The sequence below is a fragment of the Mastigoproctus giganteus genome, chromosome 14, assembly GCF_048544385.1.
Source record: "Mastigoproctus giganteus isolate SK-2022 chromosome 14, ASM4854438v1, whole genome shotgun sequence".
Lineage (NCBI taxonomy): Eukaryota > Metazoa > Arthropoda > Arachnida > Uropygi > Thelyphonidae > Mastigoproctus > Mastigoproctus giganteus.
In genome coordinates this window covers 11,809,483-11,836,469 of record NC_143588.1, presented here as the reverse complement: position 1 = coordinate 11,836,469, position 26,987 = coordinate 11,809,483, and the positions used below count along the sequence as shown (strand labels likewise).

At 37.1% G+C, this 26,987-nt stretch overlaps 1 protein-coding gene across 3 annotated transcripts in view; it reads left to right on the top strand.

Annotated features, from left to right (window-relative positions):
* sotv (exostosin glycosyltransferase sotv) overlaps window positions 1-26,987 on the top strand; it is a 266,617-nt gene that overhangs the window by 21,883 nt on the left and 217,747 nt on the right. For 2 of the 3 annotated variants that reach the window (XM_090389104.1, XM_090389105.1), the window contains exon 2: window positions 5,666-5,882. The gene's annotated coding sequence lies outside the window, so the exon portion shown is untranslated. The remainder of the gene's footprint in view (window positions 1-5,665; window positions 5,883-26,987) is intronic. The other variant, XM_090389106.1, reaches the window with a different exon arrangement.

Sequence of the window (26,987 nt, the reverse complement as noted above, 5' to 3'; positions counted from 1 at the left end):
CTTGAATTTTCCAGCCTATGTTTTGTTCACGGATGAGGCTTATTTCACTCGGGAAGGCTTATTCAATCAGCACAATGCTCATGTGTGGGCTCGTGACAACCCACACGGTGTGCGGCACAACATCGCTTTGCAATAAATGTGTGGGCAGGTATGGTCGGTGACTGCTTAGTCGGGCCATACCTGTTACCATCCCGCATGAACTCCGCTAAATATCGGATCTTTCTTGAACAAGTTCTACCAGGGTTACTTAACAATGTTCCAGCAAATGTGAGATGCAACATTTGGTTTCAACATGACAGGGCACCTGCCCATTATGGAAGGTGTGTTCGTGACCATTTGAACAGGCGTTTTGGGCGTCGATGGATTGCCCGTGGTGGACCCGTTGCCTGGCCCCCACGCTCACCTGATTTATTGAGCCTTGATTTCTTTCTGTGGGGGGGGGACCCTCAAATCTATCGTGTATGAATCGCCTGTGGAGACAGAAATGGATCTTGTGGCGAGACTTGTCTGTGCTGCTGCTACTGTCAAAGAAACTCCAGGTGTGTTCGACCGTGTCCGCCAATCTATGCTGCGTCGGTGTCACGCATGCATCGCATCTCATGGTGGAACCTTCGAGCATCTGTTGTAACATCATGAAATGCATCGTTCTCGTACTCCATTGTTAATATTATGTCAAATAAATGTTTGCCACTAATTACTGTCTTGTGTCATTTCTGCTTCTTGTGCTTCTGCTACTACTTTCCCGTTACGTTTCCGGTTATGGGTTCCTATGCGATTCACATTCCTTTAGATGTTACTTACCTCCCCTAAACATTTGTACCAATATTTTTGAGACACCCTGTATATATATATATATACATACAGTGGCAAAAAAAAAAAAATTGTATCACCTTAAAAAAGTAACATTTGTAGTGAAACGTATAAGGTATTGTTTGATTACAGTCATTTTGTTTGTCGCAAAGCAAAGGTATTACGTCGGATAACACTTCTATTGCATCAGACAGTAATTGCAAGGTATTGCATCAACCATTTCTATAAATACGGTGTTGGAAGGGTGTACACACTCATTAGCATCCTGTTTTGTGGAGGTGTATGCATGGCTCCATATGTTTCGTTGATACCAAGAAAAAAAAATGTAGCTGTTGCTCTGTCCCAGGAAGGGCTTTCTACGTGTGCTACTGCTGATAAAATAGGTTGCCACCAGTCAACAGTATCCCGGGTGCTGAAATTAAAGTATGAAACCAATGATGTGAAGAGAAGACCTGGATCAAGCTGTAAGAGAGTGACTATGCCTTCCCATTTTAATATTTAAAATGGCTATGCCTTCTTAATCACCATGCTATTGCTCCTGATCTAAAACCGGACTTGGAGATGGCCTCTGGTGTTGAAACAAGTGCACAAACTATCCAAAGACGGCTTTCGGGATGTGGTCTGCATTCCTATCGGCCCAAAAGGAACCCAACAAATTAGGAAGACGCAACTTGCTTGGGTTAAAACACGTTTCATGGACAAAAGAGCAATGGGACAGCATCGCCTTTTCTGACTAATCAAAATTCAACCTGCACAGCTCGGATGGGATGCGATACATCAGAAGACGAAAATCGGAGGCATACCATTCTGACTGCATAACACTGACTGTAAAGTTCCCCACTGGTCAGATGGTCTGGGGATGCATAACAAGCAAAGGGGTGGGGGTGAATTAAGTTTATTAATGGAACAGTGAATGCAAAAGACTACACTGCTGTATTGGAGGAGTGCCTGAAACCTATTATTAGGGATCACCACAAAGACTTCCAAAACTGCATTTTTCAACAGGACTTAGCACCTTGCCACACAGCAAAATTGGCAAGTTTTATGCTATTTAGATTTAATGGTGAGTTTGTCTTCTTGTCTCACAAGGCTTAACACATACTTACACCAATGTTTTCCCTTGTTTTTCTCCCTTAAGGTGCAGTCATACCTCAGAAATGCTGGTATTACCGTGTTGACTGGTCCAGCAACAGTCTAGACTTGAACTCTGTTGAAAATTGCTGGTACATAATTTCATCTAAAATTGCCCAGAAGAAGCCAACAAGTAAGATTCAGCTGCAGGAGAGCATTGTAAGGGTGTGGTACCACAAAATTGGGCAACCATACAATCCAGAAGTTGATTAACTCTATGCCAGATCGTTGCAAGGTTGTAATTGCAGCTCGAGGAGGAACAACAAAGTATTGAGGACTTATTTTGCTGATTTATAGTGCATAATACTATTACTGTAACTTGTCATTTCAATTTGTACACGTAAATGAAATAAAATGTATGTTTGGTTGTCATGATTTCCATTTGCATGATTTCTCACATTTCCATTAATTATGCATTTTACCCTTTGGGAAGATATTTATGGCAATTACGTATATCAGGTGGAGTCTTTTTATTGGATTTAATTCATAGAGATATATATCCCATCTAACAAATGCATTTCAAACATTTCTGCAACCCACAGTGCAGCGCAAAACACATTTTTTGCAAAATTCACAAGTGATGCAGTTTTTTTGTCTGCACTGTATACAGGGTGTCTCAAAAATACACGGCATAACTTCAGGAATGAGTTCCTCATATGTAGACAATAAAAATATTTTATATCAACGTAGTTCCGGAAATGCTTGGTTCCCGAGTTATTAACCGGAATGTCTTATCTCCCGCAGGTGATTCCTTCATCACAAGGTACTGATAGAATCTGGTGATTTTCCATTCCAACCATGTACTCAAATCAGGAGCAAGCGGATATGCACTTTATTTACGGTTTGGCAGACAGCAATGCTCTGGAGGCTCGTCATTTGTACCACGAAAGGTTCCCAGAATGAAGATGTTCAGACAGGAAAACGTTTGAAGGTATCCATCGCCGCCTTTGTGAACAAGGGACCTTTACACCTCGTGCTGTGGACAGAGGACAACCAAGATCTATGACTTCTGAAGTGAGGGGTAGAAGAACTGCCTGGCCTCCACGCTCACTGATTTAAACCCACTAGATTTCTTCTTGTGGGGCCATTTAAAGTCACTGGTGTATTTGACTCCGGTAGCTGATGTGGAAACTCTCTGCAATCGAATTCAGGCAGAAGGTGGACATTTTGAACAATTACTATAAGGTGATGTGAACAGTTAAGTGTCATAGACAGACCTTCAAAACTCGGAAACCAAGCATTTCCAGAACTATGTTGATATAAAATATTTTTATTGTCTACATATGAGGAACTCATTCCTGAAGTTATGCCGTGTATTTTTGAAACACCCTGTGTGTGTATATATATATATATATATATGTGTGTGTGTGTGTGTGTGTGTTACAAATGAAAGTAAAATAAAATAAATATAGATGGAGAAGTTATTAATCACAAAATGCCAAGCCTAGTTGAAGAGAAAAAAAAGAGAAAGAATGTTAAGAACCTATAAAAAAAAAAAAAATCATTAAGTAGAATTAAGTCTGAATTAATGCCGAATTAACAGGCTAATCATATGTACAAAAGCTGAAAGAAAAAGAGGGGAGGGTAATGGAGATTAAAATTCAAAAATAAAATTAAAGAATTAAAAGTTTAAAAAATTATAAAAATTTAAAAAAATTAAAAATTGGTACATAGATCAGGTATTTCATCACGGGGCTACACCCGATCATGTACCAAACACTGTCTTCCTATGCAAACTCATGCTGATGGAGAAGCTATTAAAATGAAATAGATAAAAAAAAAAAAATTTTTTTTTAATCTCCAGAAACATGACTAAGGTAGCCCCAATGCAGTGTATTTAGATTAATAAATTGAGTAGAAAGTATGTAAGAACGCAGTGTGTTTAAATCAAAAGTATGTAAATTAAAAAATAATAATAAATAACAAGGTAGCGGTATAGAAAAAGGAAGCAATGCAAGGTAAGGGAGGGAAAAGAAGTTAAAAATATAGAGGCAAAGATAGTGAGAATAAGAAAAGTGAGAATGTCCGAATCACCCTCGTATTACACTAATAGTTCAGCGGACGGAAAAACGAAGAGCAGAAAGAAAAAAGATGTAAAGAGAAGGAAAAGAGTTTAAAGGATACTAGGCAAGCCGGGTGTGTAAGTACCCAACCTCATAGAGAGGGCCTTGGCTGTGAGAGTATTAGTAGAAGTGGAAATTAATACCGCTAGCTTGTAATGTATATTTTGAGTGATAGATATATGAATATCTTTTCATATTTTATATCATATTTCATATATCTATCACTCAAAATATACACTACAAGCTAGCGGTATTAATTTCCACTTCTACTAACATAGTTGCCTCCGTAGCCAGGTGGAAAGGAAGCAGTAGTGCATAGCACACGCTTCTTGATTAGACCGGGGTTCGAGCCCGTCACCACCAAATACGGAGGATGCGGAAAGGTCAGGGAATGACCACCGCATATCCCGGAGCAATATGGCCTCAGTTTCTAATGCTCCTAAAAAAAAAAAAAAAAAAAAAACAAATTCTACTAACACTCTCAAAGCCAAGACCCTCTCTATGAGCTTGGTACTTACACACCTTGCCTAGTATCCTTTAAACTCTTTTCCTTCTCTTTACATCTTTCTACTTTCTGCTCTTCATTTTTCCGTCCGTTGAACTATTAGTGTAATATGAGGGTGATTCGGACATTCTCACTTTTCTTATTCTCACTGTCTTCGCCTCTATATTTTTAACTTCTTTTCCCTCCCTTACCTTGCATTGCTTCCTTTTTCTATACCGCTACCTTGTTATTTATTATTATTTTTAAATTTACATACTTTCGATTTAAACACACTGTGTTCTTACATACTATCGACTCAATTTATTAATCTAAATACTCTGCGTTGGGGCTACCTTACTCATGTTTCTGGAGATTAAAAATTTTTTTTTTTTTTTTTTTATCTATTTCATTTTAATAGCTTCTCCATCATCATGAGTTTGCATAGAAACACAGTGTTTGGTACATGATCAGGTGTAGCCCCCTGATGAAATACCTGATCTATGTACCAATTTTTAAAATTTTTTATAATTTTTTAAATTTTTAATTCTTTAATTTTTATTTTTGAATTTTATAATTTTTATCTCTATTACCCTCCCCTCTTTTTCTTTCAGCTTTTGTACATATGATTAGCCTGTTAATTCGGCATTAATTCAGACTTAATTCTACTTAATGATTTTTTTTTTTTTTTTTTTTTTTTATATAGGTTCTTAACATTCTTTCTCTCTTTTTTTCTCTTCCACTAGGCTGGCATTTTGTGATTAATAACTTCTCCATCTATATTTATTTTTATTTTATTTTACTTTCATTTGTAACACTTATTTATATACATGTATCCTGTTTTGCTGCTTGGCGCATTCAGGTACACGTACTGTTTTCCTATTTTTTTTTTTTTTTTTCCCCTCCACTTCTTCGTTTTAATATTTCATATATATATATATATATATATATATATTTTTTTTTTTTTTTTTTTTTGTGGCTGTTACTTTATAAGCTTTGCTCACTTGCATCATGTTGCTAACACCAATTGGTTTTATTTAATACTGATTTAGAATTAGCATTCTTAATATAGAAAATCAATTAACAGATAAATTGATACACTTTATAGTTAAGTTTTTAAAGTAATCAAAAAACCTATATTACATTTAAAGTGATTTTTTTCCCTTTTAAATCAAATTAGGATAGTATTCATGAAGTAAAGATATGGAAAATGGCATTAGAAGAATTTGTGGATCAGCTGTTTGATAAAGTGTTCATCAGAATACCAGTTTGATTCTTCTGAACAGAAAGTAGCCAGTATGGGTGATGGTTCTTTTTCATCACATTGTGTCTGTGAGTAAAGCATGATAGTGACAGAGTTAGTAGTGGAGTTTCATACACTGAAAGCTGGAAGAAAGGTAAATGAAGCAAGTTTATAAGGCATGATCAAAAACAACCAAGAAACATTTTTTTAATATGTACATTTTTTTTTTTTAAATTTGAAGTTCCTTTTTTGACATAACTCCCATTGAGTTAAATTTCTTTTTCAGTTTTAAGACTCCGAACCAACAATAAAACTTAAACTAGTGATATTTATTTTTAAATTTACTGTGCAACAGCAAGAAGTAAAAGTACTGATAGACACATTTTTCCATTTCTGAACTGCTGTTTGTCATTGTGTTCAGAGGTGAGTTTTAAAGTATGTACAGTGTTGCAGAAGTTGGGCCCTAGTGAGCAAGGGGTCCCCAAATTCTAAGAAAGCAAGCACACAAAAAATGTATTTATTTATTTATTATTATTTTTATTATTTTTTGGTGATTTAAGATTTCAATCTCATGCCTGCACTGCCATCTACCATTAAGTTATTCAATACAAGGGGCAAGTTCACCAGAAACCCACTGTTGGCAATACTGCTGTTTTACATTTATGTTGAGGTTAAGTGCTTTAGTGTTAACTTGCTTCCAGCCTTTCTGTGACTTTCCTACTTGCTGTAAATAACCGTTGATATTGATAACTGTTGTTACTTACGTAATTTGTATTTTATTTGAATATTAATTTTATTTTGATTTATGACAGTTATCGACTTGGTAATTATCATTTAAGGGTTAATTGTGAGTTATTTAAACAATGTGATTACATGTATAGGTGAATATGAAATGCCATTATGTATCAGGAAAGGGAAAAAGAAACAAGAAAAACAAGAACAAGCAGAAAAGCAAAAAAGATAAGTGTACTGTGTTTTTAAAACCTGTGTTTGACTTTGAATCCTGTTGCACAGGAAGAAAATGGAGATGAAGCAGTTTTTACAAGTATGCTAGATCAAGAATGATATTACTGATTCACTAACTTCTGAAGGTCCAGTTGTCTTTCATCAGGTACGATAAAATATTATATTGTAAATAAACCTGAAAATGTGGATAGTATAAATAATTTGAAAAAAAGAATACAAAGTAGGAGGAAGAAAAGTTCCCAACAAAAACCATTTTTTGTTGGGAACTTTCTGTTGGGAGTAAAGAAAAATGGGAGAACAGAAAGAAGAGAATGGTTAGTGTACTCAGAAACATCCAAATGTGTATATTGCTATATGTGCAAACTATTTCTGGATGCCAAAAAAAAAAAAAAAAAAAAAAAAAAGAAGCAAACAATCATTTGTAGATGGTTTCTCAAATTGGAGCTGCATATCAAGATTATTAAATGAGCACGAAACTTTGAAAGGTCACAAATGCAGTATGTTCTTTTGTAAGGCGAAGAAGAAATAATTGAATGAACCATGTAGATTAATAACTAGTAGTACAATTTGATAAACGGTGCTCTTTTGGTGGCAAGTATTTCATATGTGTAATACAAAAAATATGTATATTTTTTATTATTTAATATTTACAACATATGTATGTTACAAACAATGTATATTTATGATATGTATATGTATATTTATGAATGTTATAATAAGAGAATATGAGAAAACAAAATAGGAAAAAAAAGGAGATATTTATTATTTAACATCTAAATACTAATAGTCAGTTCACAAAACCCACATTACTGCCAATAATCACAGTTTAATAATATGAAAATCACAAATTAAAATTTGCAAAAAAATCATACAAATTATAATCAAATGTGCAAGTATTATCAATCACTTCATTTATTAATATTTCTGGTAACTCATTTGGGCCTTCTACACTTATCTTCATGCAATCTTGCAGTACAGATACATATATAATAAAAAGATTATAAAATGTATTGTGTATTGGCTGTGACCAAGTCGTCTTGTTTGCAGTATTCAATGGAAGAATTAGCCACAAGTAGGCTCTTGCTGTGAAAAAAACAAATAAAGGGAATGTGAAAACCATAAAGCGAAACTGCAGATGATTGAATAGTAGCTGCAGTAGACTCCTCTCTTTGCCTAGACATTGTTTAGCCCTTCCCCCGAAAGCCACGGGACACTCTCTAATTACAATATTCTGAGGAACCAATGAGGAACATCACTGAGGAACCAATTCAGGTGAACCTATTCATGGCCTGCGATCCAGTTGTTCTATTGTTTACGATATACAAACAAAGAATTAGTCGCAAGTAGACCATTTGTGTGAAATGTTATCAAGAGATGGTTTGTGTGAAAATAAAGGGAATGTGAAAACCATAAAATGAAAATGGCAACATTTGAAATAGTGGCTTTTAGTTACAATTTGTGCAGTTAGAAATATTGCTGATTTAATTATTTTGAAATTTTCGTGTCTTTTGAATTTTAGTGATTTATTTTCGCTATGTACCACCTAATGAGTGCCACACTTAGTTGATGTGAATTTTTGTGTTGTGTTTATTTGATATAAATTTATTGAATTTGTGTTTTATAATTACAACATTGTGTAAACTGATAATATGGCGCCGACCGGGCTAGCCGGGTGGGTAAAGTGCCTGCCTAGCAACCCAAAGGTCGCGGGTTCGAATCCCGCCTCGGGCTTCGATCAAAGTACTGCAAAAACCTTGGGAGGTGCATTATGGCCACAGAAGCCGATTCGCCAACAACTACCAAAAAAAAAAAAAAAATAAAAATAATATGGCCCCTAAAGTAAGAAGAAAATTTCAATTAAAGTTAAACAAAAAATATTGAAATAAAAATTACTATTTTTCTCTGTAAGGGAATTTTATTCCACTGGGTTTGAAACTCACTCTCGGTCACCCCCCCTGGATTCAACACTGGTTTGTATAATGATGAATGTAAGAATGACGAATGTCTGAGAGAGTGTTATGTGCTGTTACCAGTCTGCCCCTAAATACAAAAAAAAAAAAAAAAAAGTGTGATTCTGTAAATGTAAGTATGACAGCTATGTAGTGGGCTGAGTGCATGTAAAGCGTGTGTATTCTAAGCCTTCCTAATTTGACTACAGTCAGGGAAACCTATCAAGAACCCCCCCCACCTTACTGACATCATGCCCCCTGATCTGAGGCATGGTGTTGGATATACTACTGGCACTCACTGGCTTCAGCTGGCCTAGCCAGTGAGGATTACTTGCAGAGAAGTACTGCATGTCTGCAGTTCGATCTTATTCTCCACATAGGGTACCCTGGCCCTATGACTTTACGCTCCTATAATCCCTCTTTCCCTTCCCCACCAACCTTTTTGCCTGGTGGATCACCACCACAAATCTTTCTTTGTTTTTAACAGCACCTCTCGGGGAGGATGGACTCCACCCACAGGGGTGCCTGTCTATCCCTTTAACTTCCTATTTTCAGGTGGCAAGTCTTCCTATCATCTACCTTCTTTATCTTCATCTGTTCCACCCCCTTGCCTGTCTCCCTATTCCCTTTTTCACTATCAGAGGGTGAGGGTGTGTTTTTTTTTTATTTTTTTATCCTTCTCCTGGGGTCCTCCCTGGAAAGCTCAGTCATTACCCAGGGTTCACCTCTGCCAGAGACCTTTCTGTTCCCTATTACACCTGGCCTGTCCTTGAGGTAAGGATGGGCAATGTGTGGTCCTGCCAGGGGATCCCTCATGGCTAAATGGCTGGAGGAACAGCAGACTAACCCAACACTACAATATGCAAACCAATGATAAAACTCACATTATTTCTGACCTTTATAGAGTTTGTATTGCTACACAGAGTATACAAATGCGGAGTTGGGGTGGGCTCCTGGTGCCACTTAGCAATATACACTGTCCTTTCTGTATGCCTTGTATTCCTCATATTCAACTTCTATATCCCATATATCTGAGCGACACCATGTCTTCAATATCATCCCAACAGTTTCCGCATTTGTTGTCTTGACCAGCACTACAAATTCATCAAATATGTTTGCTATGCTCCTAGCATTGATGTACATGTTCTTACTTTTAGTTACCTTAACACAGCTTATGTATTTACTTGTTCCATGCTGACTCCCAGCAGTCCTTGAAATCACCAGCACCATGCTTTCCAGGCTGCTGCTCATTCCTCTAGAAGCAGTGCAAGAATCACTCATCTCTCTGCCTATTGCTGTTATTAATCTATTAGTCTGTGTATCCTCCCAAGCTAGCAGTTTTCCAACCCACCTAACACTGCCTTGATAGCATCAGCAAATATTCTTGTACCCTTTCTGTTTAAGTGTATCCTATCCCTGTAGAAGCAGTCTTTCTTGTTTACCAGCACAGATCACACTGAAAAAAATACCCCACAAGCCTTGCATAATCACTCCAGGGCTGAAGGCGCCTCCGTAGCCAGGTGGACAGGCGCAGCAGTGCATTGCACACACTTCTTGATTAAACCAGGGTTCGAGCCTGTGACCACCAAACAAGGAGGATGCGGAAAGGTCAGGGAATGACCACCGCATATCCCCGGAGCAATATGGCCTTAGTTGCTAATGCTCCTAAAAACCAAATAACAACAACAATCAGGGCTGAATTGATTGACAAGGCTCTCATCATATACTCCCTCCTATCATGTCTGGGCAGAATTGCAGACACTTTCAAATTCAACCCTAATTCGTGACAATTTTTCAACATTGCCCAATGCTTGTTAAGTTTGCAGATCTCTTAATATCATTAATGCCAACGTGTACAACAGTATTACCTTTTGTGCCCTTAAAAGATGATATCTGTTCTACAATGTCATCAACTTTTGACCCCGGTAGACGTACCCTGGTTCTGTTCCACCTATCCTTTTTGCACAATATATTTCCCGTTTTTCTGACAATAGAGTCATTGACAACTAGCTCCCATGGGACCAGTGCATTCTGCCTTAGGGGTTGCAGTTGTGTTGCCTGATGATCAAGTGCAAGGTGTGGTGTTGATGCGGGCAGCCAAGAGCTTGATGGGCCCCAGTTTAAATCCCTTTGAGGGCATCCACCCTTTCTTCAATCTCTTATAAAGGCCCATAACAATTCTAAGAGGAGAGATTAGCTTTAAGTGTTAAATTTTTTTTACATCAAAGTGAATTCCATTACAGAACAACTTTTCCAACTGTAAACAGTGCACTCTGTGTTGGTGATTTCAGCATACTTTGAGTCCTGTAACGGGAGGGATCAAGAGACAACTGTAACATGCCATTACCCAGGAGATCACTTGAATTTCTGGTTAATGACTTCATGTTTTAGCCACAAAAAGACCATTTGCATCCATTTTTCACCCCGAGCCTGAATTAAGGCTTCAGTAAAATGCTGTTCCAGTATTACTGAGATTGGATTTTTGGGGCTTCTATTTGATAGGAAGTTGGCCTTTCTATAATGTGTCAACCACATGCAAAGTGCAAAAGAGATTTCAATATCCTACTTGCAATCTCCTCTATTTCTTGGGATGCTGGCTGATGCATTTTATTACATCTCTGTTGTGCACATGTGCGATCTAAATTAAATTTTCAGGTCCCAGCTATTCGCATCTGCTAGACACAGCGTACTCTGATGGTTGTATCCTATCCACCATCAGAAAACATATTGCTACATGAGCATTTTAACTTCCCATGTCCAGAATCTATATATCGAAGCAAATGAAACATCACTATCACTTCTTTGGAAACAGCTGTCTCTACAGTATGCTTTCATATTGAAATCCCTGCCAGACTATACAATGTGGACACCTGGTTTATAGCTGCCCTGAGAAAATCTGCATAGTACTTGCTGGATGACAACTGTCTATTCAGTATTTGTATCCAAGGGAGGTTACTTAGAGCTTTAGATATCACAGTAGGCAAAGTTGTCGCATCACAAAGGCCCTTCACCCTGGCATGCTAGTGATCCAGCCTGCATCTTTGCTCTTAACAACTAGGGGAACATTCTAACTTCTTGCCAGTCTACACAGATGGTTCTAAGTAAATGTCTGTGGGATCTGTAGCTGTTTTCTCAGACACTGATATCTGAGAAGATTCCCCCTTCCCCGAATGCAGCATATTCACTGAGTTACAAGCAATTGAGCTAGCCTTGAATCACACACAAACTCCACCACCAAAACCATATTTTATATACTCATTCTCTGAGTTCACTGTAGGCCTTATCAGCAATGAGGTACAATCTTCATTCAGTTCTGTACAGATTCAGGTTGTAAAGTCCTCTGACCAGGCTCAGCAGCAGCCACATTATCTTTTAAAATCCGATTTTGATGGTTGCTTCTGCTGAATCCCCATTCTCATTGGCAACATGGGAAATGATTTGGCTGACACTGCAGGTAAATCAGCTGTAACATTACCATTAGCATTGGAACATGATGCAAGAAAGCAAGCTTATATAGCATCAGCCAAACAAAACCCTTCTCATTCACCCATCCACCTGCTCCAAATTTTTGTCTAATTCTGCCTTGAATCTGTTTAAGCTATCAACTTGTACAACGACAAATGGAAGTTTGTTCTAGCAATCAACCACCTGCTGGCTAAAGGCAAACTTCCACAGATCTATCCTGCAACTCTCTTTCCTCAATTTGAATTTATGCTCTCTCAGGCGATTATTCTGAGCAAGAGAAAGAATCCCATCAGTATTAAGCATGCTCAACCCATTCAGGCTTTAAACACCTCAGTCAGATCACCTCACAGGTGCCTAGTCTCCAGACACTGTAATTTGCAAAACTTCTTCATAAGAGCAAGCTTCGTTCCATTCACTAATCTTGTTTCCCTTCTCTGTACTCGTTCCAACAGCTCTACATCCTTCATAAAATGAGGCCTCCAGACCTGTATACAGTACTCAAGGTGTGTCCTGACCATTGCCTTATACAAGGGAATAATAACCTACTTATCCCTGCTAGAAAAATTCCTGTATATCATTAACAAGACACCATGAGCTACTCTTGCAGGCTGTCTGCACTGTCAGAAAACTTAATATCTATCTGCACAATTACTCTATCTGCACAATTACTCTCAAGTCCTTTTCATTCTCTAAAACTGTCAGTGTTGTACGAAAGAGGTTGATATGTTACTCTGGGATTACTGCTTCCCATATGCAGTACTTTGCATTTGTCAATGTTAAACTTCAGTTGCGACCTCTCAGCCCACCTGCTCAACTTTTCCAGATCCTGTTACAGCAATGTACTGTCATTAGTGTGATTAATAATCCTGCCGACCTTCATATCGTCTGCAAACTTGGACACTAAGCCTGGTATACTATCATCGATATCATTAATAAATACAGAAAACAACAATGCACACAACACTGAGCCCTGGAGGACTCCACTAATAACATTAGTCCACAAAGAGCAGTGTCCATTGATTACCACTCTCTGTCTTCTCTCACTCAACCATCCCTTTATCCATAGCAGCAATTTGCCTCCAGTGCCACACTGCTCCAATTTGTGCAGCAGTCTTCCATGTGCAACAGTATCAAAAGCCTTTCTAAGATCCAAATATATGCTAAATAAACTGGATGCAAAATTATTCTTTGCATCCAGTTCCTTTGTGCCAACATCATAGTATCCAATCAAATTGGTCAGACAAAACTTCCCCTTAACAAACTCACGCTGTGTCCAAGCTATAACTGAAGTCTTGTCTAGATGATCCTGTAGCGATTCTTTAACCAGTGCCACCATTAATTTCCCTGGAACAGAAGTTAAACTAATAGGTCTGTATTTACCTGTCTCAACCCTTTGATCCTCCTTTGTAGATTGGGGTCACATTTGCACATCTCCAGTCCACTGATACCACCCCTGAGTCCAAGGAAGCTCTCATAATTATGGCTAAGGGTTTGCTTACTTCCTTTGCTGCCTCCTTTAATATAACTGGATAGATTCCATCCACCCCAGGTGCCTTTCTTATGTTTATCTTCAACAATTTCTCCTCCACTTTACTCTCAGTTATTAATATTAGCTGGCTTACTGCCAGTTTAATACACCTCTGGCATTCCCCTCCCTGAATAACTCCTCATGTGTGAATGTAGATGCAAAATATTCATTTAGTTTGTTAGCTACCTGAGCAGTATCATCAACAATTGAACCATTGATATCAAGTGGACGAATCTTATTCATCCCCTTCCTTCTAGAGTTTACGTAAGTAAAGAACTCTTTGCTGTTTTTCTTTGCCTCCTTTACCAAAGATTTTTCATAATGTGCCTTTGCCTGTCTAACCTCCTTTGTGACTTGGTTACAGACCAGCTTATATATATCATAGGCTTCCGTGTCACTGTTAATTTGTATGTATCCCATGCATTTTTCTTCTCTGCCATGTCTAATTAGTTCATCTGACACCCATTTAGGCCTAAATCTTGAACAATATTTCTTAGCTGGTATGAAAAGCCTAGTAGCTTTCAAGATTAATTCTATGAATGCTTCCCATTTTGCATTTGTTGTTGGTAACATCATCAGTTGGTCCCACCGTATAGAATTTAAATACTCTCTCAGACCACCTTTACGAAAGCAAAAACTGTTCCCTTAACCCCTGATGGTAGTTGCCTCTTTGAGTAAATCCCTCTTCGGCACACTGTGATCACTCCCACCTGGTGGTTCCTTTATATGCAGATTCTTAATGCATTAAGAATCACTACTGATAACCAGATAAGAGTATTACTCCCTCTAGTTGCCTCCCGAACATGCTGTAGAAAACAATCATCCAATAAATCAACCAAAGCCTTGCTAGTGCATGTGACCAACACACAAATTCCAGTCAATATCTGGGAAATTAAAATCCCCCATTATAAGGTACTCTGATTTACTGGCCCACTCTATTTCTCTGTACAGTTGTTTATTATACTCATCAGGGTCATTATAACACATTCCTACTCTCAATTTTGCTTTCCCAGTGCTTATGTCACACCAAACTAACTCGACAGTGCATTGTCCAGCCATGTCGACTGGCTGGACAGTGCTTGACTTGGGTTTTATGTGTTTCTTAACTAATAGCATAACCTCCTCCCTGCTTATCCTGTCTATCCTTCTGTATGCATTATACACCCCCAAATTCCAGTTCTGCATTTCTTATATCTGTGTGACACCAAGTCTCTGTTATCCAAACAATATCTGCCTTTGAAGTTTTGACGAACACCTCAAATTCATCAAATTTATTTACCAAACTCCTAGTATTGGTGTACACAGAAGTATACATGCATCTGTTTCTATTCTTAACTACCCTAACCCAGCCTGTGTATTTACTTGTTCCGCGGAGACCGGGGTTCGACCCCATCACCACCAAATACGGAGGATGCGGAAAGACAAGGAACGACCACCGCATATCCCGGACCAATATGGCCTTAGTTGCTAATGCTCCTAAAAACCAAAAAACAACAACAATACTTGTTCCGCAATGACTCCCAGCAGTCTCTAGAATCCCCTGCACCTTGTTTTCCAGGCTGCTGCTCATTTCAATAGAAGCAGTGCAAGAATCACTTTCACCTCTGCCAGTGGCTACTATTAATCTATTAGTCCATGTATCCCTCCAAGCTAGCAGTTTTCCGACCCACCTAACTCTGCCTTGATAGCATCAGCTAATATTCTTGCGTTCTTTCTATTTAAGTGTATCCCATTTCTGTAGAAGCGTCTCTCCTGTTAACAAGCACAGACTAAGCTGAGAAAAATTCTACCTCTTGAGTCTTGCACAATCTCTCCAGGGCCAAATTATTTGACACGGCCATCATCATATACTCCCTCCTATCGTGTCTGGTCAGAATTGCAGATACTTTCAAATTCAGTCCTAACTCGGAGCTTTTTTTCAACGTTGACCTGTACTTAAGTAATTCAGCCGGTCTTCTACTCTTTATATGATTAGTGCCAAAGTGTACAACAATATCACCTTTTGTGCCCTTAAAAGATGATATCTGCTCTATGTCATAAACCTTTGCCCCTGGCAGACATACCCTGGTTCTGTTCCACCTATCCTTTTTGCACAATATGTTTTTCCCTGACAATAAACACCGCCAACAACTAGTTCCATGGGGAACAGCTCATTCTGCCTTGGGAGTTGCCGCTATGTTGCGTGATGTTCAAGTGCTATCTCTGGCATTGATTGGGCAGCTGAGAGCTTGATGGGCCTCCCAATTTAAATCCTTCGAGGGCACCCACCCTGTCCTTCAAGCTCTAATATAGGCCCATAACAGCGTTCAGTTGGTTTGGCCTGATTTCCTCACACTCCTTACATCACGCGCACACACCAAGACATTCCCCTAGGCAATATCATGTCCTCTTCCTGATTGCCCCACAAACATCAGAAAAGCAATTCATTTCAAAAGGCAAACTTTCAAAATTCAGAGGACAACTGCCCCCCCCCCCCCCCAGGTCTCCCGAGCCACAGCAACCCATTAGTTTGAGCCTTTTCCTTTGCTGCTGTGGTCTGAGTCATGATTTCTATTCAATTTCAAATAAAATTCCAATACAAAATATAACCCTAAACTTATATCCCAATGCAGTTGTAACACTATATATATATGTATTTCTGTCAGCATCATCAGCCATTTTAAATCCACTGCAGGATGAAGGCCTCTCCATCAACCGTCCAGTTACTTCTGTTTTGTGCAATGGCCATCCAATAGCCACCCACAAACTCATGAATTTCATCTGTCCATCTCCATCATTGTCGTCCAGGTTTTCTTCTAGCTCCTCTTGGGTACCATTCTGTTATTTTCTTTGTCTGTCTGTCATCATGTCTTCGAGCTATGTGTCCCGCCCAAGACCATTTTAGTTCTTTAGTTTTTATAAGAATGTCCTTTACTTGAGTTTGCTGCTTAATCCATGTGTTTCCCTTCTTATCCAACAGTCTGATTCCAATATAATTCATTCCATTCTTCACTATGTAGTTCTCAGCTTCTCTTCCATTCTTTTGGTGAGTTCCCAAGTTTCACTTCCATAAGTCATAGTGGGGAGTATACACTGGTTCATTATTTTACGTTTCAGACAAATTGGGATATTGCTCCTCAGTATGTGACTATATTTCCTGAATGCTATCAATCCAAAATTTATTCTTCTCTTGACTTCCAGCATTTATGATTATTAAGACTAATGAATTGTCCCAGATAAGTATATGACTCCAACCTTTTCAATTACTGCTCCTTCAATCATTATTTCCCTTTCCGTGGCATACTTGTTCATCATTACTTTTGTTTTAGCCGTATTCATCTTTACTCCAAAACCCTTACTAACTCTTCATAACTGATTAAGATTTTCCTTGAATTCTTTGGGATCGTGGCTTATGACCATGATGTCATCTGCAAATGGTTTAGGTACTCTCCATTCACATTGACTCCTTTCTGTGACCAGTCTAATCTTCTGAAAGCTTCCTCAAGGGCAGCAATAAACTTCGGAGATATTGTATCTCCTTGTTGAACTCCTTTCTCAATTTTAAATTTGCTACTGCCTTTGTTAGTCAAATAAAGGAGGTAGCATTCTCATATATTTTCTTGAAAATCATAATATATGGAGTATCTATGCCTTGTCAGTACCCGCAACATTGCCTTATGCTGGATGGAGTCAAATGCCTTTTCACAATCTCCAAATGCCAGGCATAATGGTGTTTTATATCCATTTGCTTTCTCCATTAGCTGTGATATTCATGAAGGTGATCCATAGTTGAGAATCCTGTCCTAAAGGTAGCTTGCTCTTTCGGTTGATTCTCATCAAGTATTCTTTCTAATCTGTAAGTAATCACCCTTGTGAAAACTTGTCGATGTGGGATAACAAGCTAATTGGTCTATAATTTACAATTTCTGATTTATCTTCTTTCTTATGCAGCAAAACTATGATTGCATTATTCCACTCCTTAGGCCTCACACCTTTTCTAATGCATTTTGTGAAGAGTCTTGCCAGTTTTTGTGTCATGTCTCTTCTTCCCAATTTTAAACAACTCTACAGTAACTTCATCTTCCCTGGGGCTTTCTAATTCTTTATTTTCTTCAAGACATGTTCTTCCTCATCAGGAAAGATATTGGTTATGTCGTATGTGTTAATAATTTGTGATCCATCTTCCCAACTGCTGGCATCATTCCTGGGTGCTGATTTAAGTCCTTTGTTTTCCCTTAATGCTTTTTCTACTTTTCTTGTGTTAAATCTTCTTATGTCATCTTTGAGTCTTTTTCTAATGGCTTTGCATAACCCAGTATACTCAATTTTCTCCTTGTCAGTGTTTATCTTGCTCTTCATTTGTTGTCGTCTGTTCATCATGACAAGTGTTTCTTGACTAATTTTTTCTTCTTTGGATTTCTTTATTACCAGTAGTTTCTTGGGTTTCTTTCACTTTCAAAAAGTTGCGATATTCCTAGTCGATATCTTGGTCCTGAGCCATCTGCAGAAGCTCAAACTTGTTCTTAAGTTCCAGTACATAATGCTTTTTCTCCTCTTCTGTTATCTCAAAGACTTTCGTATTACTTGCTCTAGTCAGTTTTTTCCTTTCTTTTCTTACATAAATATCAATGTGCATCTACAATTCTGTGATAACTTGTTCAGGATGATAACCTTGTTCAGGATGGTAACATCATTCACTATATATCTTCTGTTAGTGAGGATGAAGTCGATTTCATTAGTTGTTAATCCATTTGGTCTCTTCCATGTTCACTTTCTGTTCACCCTTTTCTTGAAAAAAGTGTTCATTACTGACAATCCTCGAGATTCTGCAAATTCCACAAGTCTTTCATCTCTTTCATTTCTTTCACCAATTCCAAAATTTCCTATAGTTCCGCTTTCTGTGCTGTTTTGTCTCTTTCCAACCTTAGCATTGAAGTTCCCCATAATGATAGTGTGTTGGGTTTTCTGCTCATCTAGAAGATTCTCAATTTTGGTGTACATTTCTTCAACCTCTTCATCATCATGGCTTGATGTTGGTGCATAAATCATTATAACCTTTACCTTGTACCTCTTAGAAATCCTGAGTAGTAGTCTTGACACTCTTGGTGATGTACTTTTGAATTCCAAAATGTTGTTTTTTATATCTTTCTGGACCAGAAAGCCAACTCCACCTTCGCTCCTTTCACTGTTTCCATTGGTGTACAGCAGATTTCCACTTGATAAACTTATAAGTGATTCATTTCTTCTTCTTGTTTCACCCAAACCGATGATATTCCAATTCACATTTTCTAATTCCTTTTCCAGTTCTAATATCCTATCTTCACTGATGAGCGGTTTTACGTTGTAACAGGCCAAGTTCAGTTTCTGTGCATAGCAGCCTGGTCATACCCAGAGATTCATAGCACCCTCTGCTTCCACTCTGATCCTCTCGCTGCTGTAAGAAGGGGAGTGAAAGCTGCTGGGGACTGAAGGCCATTTGTTTCGTCGTGCTGTCATGTGCTAGAGGGGTTTGGTCTTTTCCTCTTCATGCTGACCATATGTGTTGAAGAGAGCCACTCTACACATTTGTTGCCACCAATAGGGCTTACCATCGAGAAGGTGTGCATGAGTGGATTTTAGGGAGGCAGGCCAACCAAACTTCTCCTAAATTTTCTGAAATAGAAAGATATTGGATCCATCAGTGTTTTAGACTGAGTGTCTGATAACACACACACACACACACAATGCCTGTTTACCTCTAAGCCCCTGTATTTCAGTATCAAATGTTATGTCCGAGTTACGTTATGACTTTCTTATATCTTGTCAAGTTATATGTATTAATTTATAATGTTATGTTTGTAAAAACTAGGTCGTTATATGTATTTAGTTAAAAAAGTACAATTTAATTGACAATAAAATTTAATAAGATTAGTAAATTTTACATCCGTTAAACCTTACTCTGTCTAGTTCGGGATATATGTTGTATCGTATAACAATGGCAGCAAGTTATGAACGCTAAATCTATGGACACGAAGTATTAATTACTTTCCAAATCCCACTATCTAAATTCAAAATAAACCACGGAGCTTGACTAGTTCGATAAGCTACTTATAGAAAATAATTTAGTAACCCTGAATAACCCTTGCCTTTTAGTCCCCTATACAGACTACTAGCAAGTAATATAAAAGAAACTTGTCTCCCACTCTCAACATTCATGACCTGGGTAGATTGCAAACAAATTATACAAGATTAAGCCTGTAATTGAACACGTGGGGGGGGGTCTAGTCTGTGTAGAATTGTAAAGAGGAAATTGTGTTATCTTAGCTCTGCATAGGATGTAGTCATCTTATACATTCATTTCTACTGAGTAGTGATGACCTTCGTATGTATGAGTAGTATAACACCAATAAAACGTCTTTATTGAGTGGACTAATTTTATCAATGCATGCAGTTTGTTTTAATGCTTTTTTTTTTTCTGGCTGAGCCTTGTACACTCAGTCAGATTTTGTCTGACAAAGACAACTTGTCAGAAATTTTTCATTTTTTACTTCCTGTAAACTTATATAAAGGCTTTTTCATTATTTACCATATACATCATTATCATTATTCTTTACTTGTCTTTATAGATAATAATACCCTTCAATTTTTATATATATTTATTGATATGGCAGGCTGTTTTTAGGTTGTTTATAATTTTTAGCATATTCAATATCAACTTGGTACATTATGGCCTTAGCTGCCGATGTGCCATTAAAAATCCAATCCAGTCAAATCAAATTTAATATCCACATCCAATTATTTTTAATAATTAGCATTAAGTATGTAATACCATTTCTAACTTATCCTAAATATTGGTCCTATGTAACTGAATGATCAAGTGTAAGAGTGCAGTAATGCACATGTGTTTGAGTGGACCATGAATATTATACAAGGTGTGGTTCAAGGCTAAATATGATTAACGATTGTATTCACTGTTAATATTACCAATTGTAAATTCCTCTGGTCTAGTGGTAGTCCTTTTGGGTATAAACAGGAACCTATTCTCAGGATGTGTTAAGCAGCTTTTCGAATTAGAACTTTGTTATCAATGAGCCAATATTATCGGAACTTGGCCGTATTGGCAGTTGTACTCTCTTTTCTGTAGCACTGATAAAAATTAGCTTTTTTTAGTATAAAAAAAGAAAAAGAATAAAAGAGTCATGATCATTTAAGATGAAGCTGGTAAATATGTATTTTCAATATATTTCAGATACCAGCTGTGAGCTGTATTCTCTTACTATTAACCTAGGGAGATAAAGAAAACATAAGTGATTCATATACAGAAGCTCCTTTGTAATAATGTGTAAATGTTCAGCAATGGTTACAGACACTTTGCCTCATTGAAGCTTAAACGTTTAATTTAGGAGACTTTGCAGTTATAATAATTTTTAATATTGTTAACTGATAGTTATATGTTTTATACAGGTTTTCCTGCTCTAATTTAGTGACCTTACCAGTTATTGAAATATTTATATAACTAAAATTAAATAGTCTTCCATACTTAATAGCACAGTTTATTAATCTGCATACCATCAATTCTGACACTTTGAAGGTTATAAAAATTTAACCAAACAACTTATGTATTATGGTTTCTGACTCTTTATTTTTCTAGATTGATGGTATGCAGATTTCACTGAATGTTTTTTTTTTGGGGGGGGGGGGTTAATATATGTGTGTACAGCTTTTCTTTTAAATATATGGACATTACATATGGACTATACACATTATATGCAACTCCCCCCACACACAGTAAAATCCCATTAGAATGAATACTGCTTTTAACAAACATTTTAACAAAATTATTTTGGGTCCCAGACAACTTTCCTTAATATTACTTTGTAATTCTTGTGCGAAGGAAATATTTCTTGCAGAAAATCAGTATGGCAAATTATTTTCATAGCCCACCTATGCATAAGATATATTTGATTTATGTGATTTGGTTCCATGAGTTGGTCTTTGTCAGTTTAAACTCATTCTTTGGAGTGTTGTGTTGAATGTACTCCATATTGGAAATATGACCAAAGAGAAAATAAAGAAAGACCAGTAGTATTTATTTAAAGGGGGAAAAAAAAAAAAATGCAAGTATTTAAAGATGTTTAAAACAATTCTATGTTTCTCCCTCTATGTTTATTACATTTTTGGATGAACATATTGAAGTTTATTTATTTTTAAATCCTGCACTAGATGTCATGTACTACTCTTTACTCCACCATTAGGAAGGATGGTTGCAGGATAGATGTACAGAAGTTTGCCTTCAGCCAGTGGGTTGTTGATTATTGGAAGAGGCTTCCATCTGTTGTCATGGAAGTGGATTGTTTGAAATAATTTGAGAAGAACTAGATAATTTCTTGGAGGGTATGGCTCGGCTGATTCTATATAAGCTTGCTTTTTCTTTCCACATCATTTGCTACTATTACTACTGCTACTATTAATAAATGGTGGAGAAGAAAGTTATAAATAGATAAATAAAGTAATGAATAAAGAAAACATAAATTAATTAATTAAAAAAGCAAAACTAAAACTAAAGAAATGTAATGTTGTAAGCAGACACCGCTTTATAAAAAAAAAAAAAAACATTAAAATTAGTAACTAACCTTATTCAACTTTAGCGCAGTATGAAATCATATACATTAGATTACACTGAAACAAATTTTATTTCAGTATAATCTGAAATGAAATTAAACAAATATAATAATAATATTAAATGTATTAAACAAATAATTCTGAAATTTTATTTCAGCTTTATTTGTTTAATATTGATTTAAACTTGATATTTAAGTAAAATAAAGTGAAATTGGCACTTTTGTATATTCAGAAATTATTTACAATAATAATAGTTCTTTTAAAATAATATTGAGTAATATTCGCTACAACAAAATTTTGGTACAGTGAAACAATTCATTGTTGTAATGGGATTTTACTCTATAAAAATCAACATGCTTACATGTTGATTTTTATAGAGCTAAAGGTATAATTTGTGTATGTTAGAGTTGAATGTGGTGTGTGAACATTAGTATTTTGTAATCTGTGCTATGATATTAAACTTACCATATGAGAAATTCTGAGAGTGCCACATTAAATTTCTTTATATATGCTGCCAATGTGTCTTCTTATCTAAAGCATGAAATGGTGAAAATCCTTGGGAAGCTGGGCAGTATCCCTGTAGTGAACAGCTTCAACAAATAACAGGTTCAGAGCAGCCAAGTGTGCCCCCTTATTCTTGTTAAAATGCATAAGAGTATTTTTGCAATCTAATATTGAATATACTTACCTGTTCTATATCCTTGGTGTGTTCCAAGCATACACAGGCCTGAAGATGTAAGTGGTTGTGATTGTGAATTTCTGGTTTCTTAAAATAAATATCAAATAAGACGTTTTGCACAAAAAAGTAAAATATAAAAATTGTGTTATCCTTAAAACGTTTATATGTAAAGACACTTCATCTCTGGTCATACATTTTACAATGCAACATAACACTTCACATAAACTACAGTTCTGCCTTTTATAATTATAGTGCTATTACTGTTAATGAAATATAATAGGTGGAACAGGAGCGGGGTATGTCTGCCAGGGGAAAAAGTGATGACGTGTAGAGCTGATATCATCTTTTTAGGGCACAAAAGGTGATGTTGTTGTACATGTTGGAACTAATGATATTAAGAGTAAGAGATCTACAGAATTACTCAACAAGTACAGGTCAATGTTGAAAAAAAGTTGCGAGTTAGGGTTGAATGTGAGAGTGTCTGCAATTTTGCCCAGACACGATAGGAGGGAGTATATGATGAGAGCCTTGTCGATCAATTTGCCCCTGGAGAGATTGTGCATGGCTGAAGGGGTAGAATTTTTTTCAGCCTGGTCTGTGCTTGTTGACAGGAGAGACTGCTTCTACAGGGATGGGGTACACTTAAATAGAAAGGGTGCAAGAATATTTTCTGATGCTATCGAGGCAGTGTTAGGTGGGTCGGAAAACTGCTAGCTTGGGGGGGGGGATATGCAGACTAAAAGGTTAACAGTGGCTTCAGACAGAGGCAAATGTGGTTCTTGCACTGCTTCTATTAGAATGAGCAGCAGCCTGGAAAGCAAGGTAATGGCAATTTCCAGGACTGCTGGGAGTCATAATGGAACAAATAAATACGTGGGCTGTGTTAGGATAACTAAGAGTAGGAACAGGTGCATGTATACTTGCATGTACACCAATGCTAGGAGTATAGTTAATAAATTTGAGCAGAATGGTATTAAGGGTAAGTTGCTACAATGGATAAAAGGATGGTTAAGTGGGAGAAGACAGAGGGTGGTAATCAATGGGTGCTGCTCTTCGTGGACTAATGTTATTAGTGGAGTCCCACAGGGTTCGGTGTTAGGTCCACTGTTGTTTTGTATATTTATCAATGATATTGACGAAGGTATATCAGGCTTAATGTCGAAGTTTGCAGATGATACAAAGGTTGGCAGGGTTGTTAATGACAGTAATGGCAGTGTGCTACTGCAACAGGATCTAGATAATTTGGGCATATGGGCTAAGAAGTGGCAACTGAAGTTTAACCTTGACAAATGCAAAGTACTGCATATGGGTAGAAGTAACCCCGGAGAAACGTACTGTGTGGTACTACACTTAAGGTGGTAGAAAATGAAAAAGACCTGGGAGTAATTGTGCAGTCAGATATGAAGTTTTCTGAGCAATGCAGACAGGCTGCCAGGGCAGGTCATGGGGTTTTGTTAATGATATATAGGAATTTTGCTAGCAGGGAGAAGGAGGTGATTGTCCCTCTGTATAAGGCAATGGTCAGGCCATGCCTTGAGTACTGCGTACAGGTCTGGAGGCCTCATTTTAGGAAGGATGTAGATTTACTTGAGGTTAAATAAATTTAAGGAGGAACTGGACAGGCATTTGGAGGGAATGGTGTGATTTTTTTTTTTTTTTTTTTTTTTGGCTGATGCTGCATAAGCTCATACACTTGCTTTCTTGCATCACATGCCACTACTACTACTACTGTTTAATGAGCTTGAAGTGCTAGTCCAGACATCAAAGGCAGATATTGTTGGAATATCAGAGACATGGTGTCACACAGATATAAGCAGTGCAGAATTGGAATTTGGGGAGTACAATGTGACTCTTTTTCAACATTGGCCTTTACTTGCTGAGTAAATCTGCAGATACGTGTACAACAATATCACCTTTTGTGCCCTTAAAAGATGATATCTGCTCTACAACGTCAACAACTTTTGCCCCTGTCAGACATACTCTGGTCCTGTTCCACCTATCCTTCTTGCATAGTATATTTCCCTTCTCCCTGACAATAGAGTCACCAGCAATAACTAGTTCCTTTGGGACCAGCACATTCTGCCTTGGTGATTGCCTCTGTGTTGCCTGATGCACAGGAATAAGCTCTACCATTGAGCTGGGAAGCTGAGAGCTTGATGTCCCCTTGTATTGATTTCTTCAAGGGCATTCACCCTACACCTCAAGCTCTCATTAGACGCCCATCAGAATGCCGAGTTGCCGCCTAATTTCTTGACACTGTAGACACCTATCACACACAAAGGCATTCTCCTTAGCTAGATCATGTCCTGTTTTAGAAAGGTCGGCAAACAATTCACATTTCGCACATTTTTTGAGACTGTGATGCATTGGGGAATCGCTCCCTTCGTTTCTCCCCCGAGTCACAGCACTCTCACTAGTCTGTGATCTTTGCTTCACAGCTCTAGTCTGGGTCATGATTTCCATTTAAATACAATTTAATAAACAATGAAATTTAATAAGATTAATTATATTTTTGATTAATTGATAATACTATAATAAGCTAAGAGATTCCTAATTGAGTGCTTCGTATTATGCTATCTAGTTTTACTTTATACCTTATGCTATCAGTTCGAGATATATATATGTTACACTATTTTTTATTGACTACAATATGGCAGCTAGTTCAACAATGTTGCCGTCAACACCTGGGAGTCACAACTTCCAAAAATCGCTAGTTAAATTCAAAATAAGAAGCTAACAAACCCTACTAAACCTATTTAATATCTCTGTAAAACACAATGTAGTATGTTAATTAACGAAGAATATGGTAAAAAAAGAAAAGATATATATATATATATAATTTTTTATATAAAAATATATTTAAATATATACTTAAAATAGAATATACATTAAAAATATATTTAAGCAAACTTTTAGCCATAATTATGAGAGCATCTTTGGATTCATGGGAGGTCCATATGGACTAGTGTTGTGCAAATGTATCTCCAATTCACAAAGGCGATCAATGTGTGAAGTGAGTAATTTCAGACCTTAGCTTAACTTTTGTTTCAGGGAAAATAATAATGGAGTCACTGGTTAAAGAAGTAATAAAGTACTGCCTAGATAGGACTGCAGTTTTACTTCAGTCCCACCATAGATTTATTAAGAGGAAATTTTGTCTGGTCAATCTTATGGGATACTATCTTTCAGTAACAAAGGAACTGGATGCAAAAATAACTTTGATATCATATATTTATATTTCAGAAAGGTTTTTTGATACTGTTGCACATAAAAGAATACTGTAAAAATTGGAGCAGTGTGGTATTAAGGGCAAGTTACTGCAATGGATAAAGGAATTACTGCAATATCAATGGGTATTGCTTTTATTGGACAAATTTTATTAGTGGAGCCCCAGGGTTTAATGCTGGACTCATTGTTATTTTCAATATTTATTAATGATATTGATTAATGCATATCAGGCTTAATGTCTAAGAATATTCTAATGAGGTTCTTGCTGACTCTGTGAAGAGAATAGTGAAGCTATTGAAAGAGTGCATGACAACTGTAAAGTCATCTGCTGATATAAATCAGGTGAGTACACTGTTAAAAGGATGCAAGGCAACTGTAGTGCTTGCTGTTGATATAGATCAGTGAGTATGCTGTTGATATAAATCAGTGAGTATGCTGTTGAAGAGACTCAAGCTCAGTATACCAAGAAAATTGTTCAGTGAGGCTTTATGTAGTCACAGTAATGACTTTTGGAATGCAGTTATTTCCACTATGGATGTAAGTATGTAAAGATGAAAGTACTGAAAAACGTGTTTTAGCACTGAAATTAACTATATTCTGTTGTAGGAATCTAGGTCATCACTATATGCATTGAAAGTCAGGACGATTAAGGAGTATAGTGGTAATCAGGTAATCACAGAGGTTGGTACTTGTAAGGATGTTCAGTTGCTTGAATCAATGTACATTTAAAAAAGTTAGGCCTCTCTATGACTAAGACCTCGAGGCCACCTTGTATTATTATTTTTGATGTGAATCGAGATATTGAAGAGCTTAATAAAGGAGTTATATGAATGGAATTTACCTTAGTACGGCTTTCAAGAGGAG